Consider the following 5,046-nt stretch of genomic DNA (forward strand, 5'->3'; position numbering starts at 1 on the left):
AAGTAGGTGCTTTAGACCACTGAGCCATCTCACCAGCCCCACATTGCATTATTTTGAAAAACAATAAAGGCATGCACCTCTCCTAGCAGATTTAGCACTTCTGACCAAATAAGACATCAACTTCTTAAAAACTGTTTCATGCACTGTACTGGATGACTTTAGGATGTAAATGTTAATGTATTATTTATTTTTTGAACTTGAGCGGGAACCAGAGCGGGACGATCCAGAAGACCACCTGAGGTGCCTTTCGGGTGACCGTAATCTTGTTCGTCTTTTTTTTCGATCACCAGGAGAAGAAGATCTAGAACGACTTCTCTTTCTGTTCCTCTCAGGAGAAGATGACAAACTTGAGTAAGATCTTTTTCGTGGGGAAGAAGAGCCCCTGTGGGACCTGGAGCTGGATCTTGATTTCGACCCACGAAATCTCAAACGTTCTCTGGAACTGGAACGAGATCTTGACTGCGAACTGGAAGAACTTCTTGAATGGGACCTGGACCTGGACCTTGAACTGGAGGTGGAGGACGAGCGCGATGAAGATCGTGAAGACCGAGACTTTGAGCGACTTCTTCTATTAGATTTCCTTTTATTACTATCTTCTTCTTCTTCACTGGCATCAAGATTATATTTTGAGAAGTCAGCATCATCTTCATCCTCATCCTCATCTAATTTATATTTAGAAAGATCAGCACCCTCATCCTCTTCTTCTCCCTCTGACTCCTTATCATCAACTTCCTTTAATATAGACGCAGGTCCAACTACCTTCCCTCGGTACTTTTTCTTTTTACGCCCAAATTCATCATATTCTCCATCAGATTCTTCTCTTTCTATATATTCAACATTTTCTCTTTCATTGAAACCACCACCATATCCTGTTCTTTCTTCTAATTTAGCATTCTTTGGAGTGTTGAACATGTTACACTCAGATCTTCTGGCCCAATTCACATTACTGCAAGTCTTACACTGCCAGTCATTGGCACTAAACAGGCCTCTGCTCTTTTCTGCCAGAGTCTTTCCTATTTCAGTACCCCCGGCTTTCATCATCTTGGCCTCAGTTGTTTTCTCTCGACCACATCGATTACAGCTGGTTCTTCTGGCAAAGTTTATGTTTCCACATTTCTTGTCAGGGCAAATCCAGTCCCCGTCACTGACTCGGAAATTCTTGGTCGACATCTTGGCCGCCTCCACCGCCACAGCCGCCCGCAGCGACGTCTTTGCAGAGGAGCGCGGCGGGGGCTTTCGACCCATATACAGAATATTTAGGATAGATACACAGCTACTTTTGCTTAATTCAATGAGAAGAAAGATTTGTGCTAATAGTATTTGGACAGGATATCATGTCTGCATCTTGTACTATGGATAACCACTAGGATAACAATGTACAATGTATTAATTATTGAAACTGTCCTATTAATCAGTTAAAACAATAATAAATGACAAAAAACATGTTAGAACAGTTTCAAAGTTGCTAAAACGTACCTTTTAAGAAACATTTTGCTGGGGCTGGTGAGATGGCTCAGTGGTCTAAAGCACCTACTTAGAACAAGCTTAGCAAAGCACAGGGACTGCGGTTCAATCCCCCAGCACCACATGCCAGCCAGCCCCGCTCCCTGGTGGGCTGAGCTGGCCACACACACACACATAAATAAATACTTAAAAAAAAAAGAAAAAGAAACATTTTGCCAAGAAAAGCAGAGTATGTTTTCAGAACTCTTCCATCTTACAGTATCCAGGTTAAAGTCTGTTTTCCAAACTTACTTAGGCCAGGATCATTCATCCTCATCAACCTGTTTAATATGGTCATGTAACATAATTCTAGCAATTAGCTTTATCTAATTACTAGATAATTGTGTAGTAATTAGACAATTGTCGAAGACAATTACATTGTCTCCAAGCCATTATGCTGCTTTGACATCCTGGTTGATGTTCTTTTCTTCTCTGAGACAGTGCTTACCATGTTCCCTAGGCTGTTCATTGGAGCTCCTAGGTTCAGACCAAACAGGAACTGAAGGAGGACTGTGGGGTTGGAACCTTGTCCTCCTCAGGCTGTGCTGCAGTATGGGCCCAATTCAGGGGGGAAGGACCTCACCTTGTCACAGGCCCTCAGGTTCTTGTTCTGGGTGAAAAATCCTGACCGCAGGATTCTCTATGAAGAAAGAACAGTGTTAACTTGGAATGTTGCATAAGATTTCTGAGGAGATAATTGAACAAAAAGAACTAGGCTTAGCTGGGATGTTCTTGATGAGGCCCTGGGCACGTAGATAGGAAGAGTGGGGAGAAGGATGTTCATCTGGAAGGATGCTCAGGCTCAGCCCGCAGAGGACCGGAGGGGCAACAGAGCGAAGGCCTTCGTAGATCTATCTGTGTACTCCTGGTCCACATGCCCTCCATTCTGTGTGGGAAGAGGAAATGATGGGAATCTCTGTCCCTAAAGAACCACATGGGGCCAGCCACGTGGGTTCTCCTGATCTGAGCTTGGTGAAGATTCATGGCACTCAAGCAGCACTGAGGGAGGAAGGGCAGGAACTCACAGCTGGGCTCCCAGGCCCAGCCCACCACTGAGGGACAAAGGGCAGGAACTGACAGATGGGCTGTCAGGCCCTGTCCACCATGCCAGGAAGGAAAGGCAGGAATCCACAGCTCAGTTCTGCAAGTTATGCCTACTGGGATAAGAAGAAAAAAAGGGAATCCACAGCTCAGCCCTGAAGCCTTCTCACCCCCCTGGCCACAGGAGGGAAGCAGCTTCCCACCGGGCTCCTCAGTAGGAATTTCAGCAGGTCTAGCCAGTCCCACACCAACTGCCCTGAGCACTGAATGACACTGAAGACTGAGCCACCCACGGCAGTGTGCCAGGAGGCAGGGATCCACAGTCCCCTTCACAGGCAGCTCTTGGCCTTCTTTGCCACAGGCTTCTGCACAGCCACATCTTGGGCCTCCTGGAACGGAAGTGGGGATCACATACAGTATATTTTTTAAATTAATTAATTAATTTATTTTTGCGGAACCGGGGATTGAACTCAGGTCCTTGCACTTGCCAGGGAAGCGCTTATTCCACTGAGCCATCTCCCTGGCCCCATACAGCATATTTTAATTCTGTTGGTGAGCCTCTGATATCCCAAGCACCATGTAGGGCCTTCAAAACCTAGAACTGTCAGACCCTTTCCTCCGCTGAGGGAATCTTTCATACCGCAGTGCAGCACCTGCTTCTAGACAGCATTCTAAACCTTCCTTTAGGAGCATGGAAAGCCTCCTCACACCTAAACCAGGCTTCCCACACATGTAGGTATGGAAAGTGTGGCCAGGGAGTAGATTAGTGGTGTCACCAGAGCTGAGGAGCAGCCCTGACTGAGGAGCACTCTGGACCCAAAGCCCTTCTCCAACAGAAACACCCAGATCAGGCAGGTGTGCACCAGGCCCACACCAAGTCTCCTGTGGAAGCCAAGCCACAAGCCCAGATCCACGTGTAGGGACCATCAGAGCCCCTGGCGCTGACTGTGGAGTAGATCAGAACTGGTTATTTGCTCTGGCCAGTGTTGAAAGCCTTGTGGGGAGGCTAAGACCCTGCCCTGCCGGATGAGGACAGCCTGGCAGGGTGGTGCCTGCACAACCTCTACTTCCAGATCCTGCTGTCCCCACCACATGAACTCTGCTCCGGGTCCATACATTCTGGCCCCAAACCACAAGAACAGGGAGGTATTTCAAAGACTGACCTCAATAGTGGAGATGTAAAGGACTGCACCAGAGCAGATGAACAACTCTCATAAGGGAAGGAGCGCCCTGCTGGGATGTCGGGGCTTGGTCTCTGCTCATCTTGAGGGACAAGGGGCAGTGTGGTGAACCTGACGTGCAGATGGCCTCGGTCGTGTATGTTGCCGTAGGTGGTAGAGCCCAGGACCATGCTCCCCCCTGAGGCCTAGACATTGCTGGAACCCTTCACAGCCTTCCTGCAGGAGGAAGACACCACATGATCACTGTGAGCTCACATTGGCCAGGAAAAAGCCCTCCTGGGCTGAGGGATCTCTAGTTCTCTGCTTGGTGCAAAACCAGATGTTGCTTTAAGTACAATTCACAAAACATATACATGTTATAAACATACAGTTTACAGCCTTTGCCATTCCCCAGCCACAGTGAACATGATGAGGACCATGGCCCAGAAATAAGACATTTCCCGCACCCATAACATCTGCTATCCATTGGATGACTTCCGCCAAAGACCCAGGACTTGACCAGAAGGGCTTCATGGTACTGTTTCTATTGTTCTGGGCTGGCCAGTGAACAGGAGCCCTCACCTGTCTCCTCCTTCAGCGCAGTGGTGCAGGTGACACACCTTGATGTCTGCCTGTCATGTGCTTTACATCCACATTTGTATAGGTCACTCTGCTGTTTGAACACACAGCACTACACTTCCCTTTGGCACAGGGAACACCTAGGGCACTTCCACCTCCAGAGGAAACCACAGTGAGTCAAGGTCCTGGTTTTATTTCACCCTCCTCCCATGTATTATTCAACTTTGCACCTAGTTACTTAAAGACCATCTCCAAATGGAGAAAAGAGGTGATAGTGTTGGTCTAGCTCCCTACAAAGGCCTTGGGCTCAATCTGCTGTATGAGGGGAAGAAAATTCCCTCTCACACCATACTAAGGTTGGTTTGTGAATCATGACAATAGCGCATGGATGGGTTGGAACTTCTGGGATTAGTTCAAAAGACAATGCAGCGTCATTCTCACTCTCTCCATCCCTCTGCTCTAGTGAACAGAAACTGGCCCTGCATGGGAAAGGTCCCATGGAGAGGAACTGAGAACAGCCAGTGACAAGGAAGTGAGCCTGTAGATCTTCATACGCATACATGTGACTAAATGTGATTCATAGCCCCGAGAAAGCTTAAGACTAAACCATTAAGGTACAGTGCTGATTCTCACACCTAAGAAACTCTAGGTATGTATGTTAAACAAGATCTTGGGGCTGGAGAGATGGCTCAGTGGTCTAAAGCACCTACTTAGAACAAGCTTGGCAAAGCATCGGGGACCACGGTTCAATCCCCCAGCACCA

General features: G+C 47.7%; 1 pseudogene; it reads right to left on the bottom strand.

Annotated features, from left to right (window-relative positions):
- Positions 1–45: 45 nt before the first annotated feature.
- On the bottom strand, positions 46–1,204 carry LOC101592648 (annotated as a pseudogene).
- Between the last annotated feature and the right edge of the window lie 3,842 nt (positions 1,205–5,046).

This window comes from Octodon degus, unplaced genomic scaffold (assembly GCF_000260255.1).
Source record: "Octodon degus isolate 3935 unplaced genomic scaffold, OctDeg1.0 scaffold00033, whole genome shotgun sequence".
Classification (NCBI taxonomy): domain Eukaryota; kingdom Metazoa; phylum Chordata; class Mammalia; order Rodentia; family Octodontidae; genus Octodon; species Octodon degus.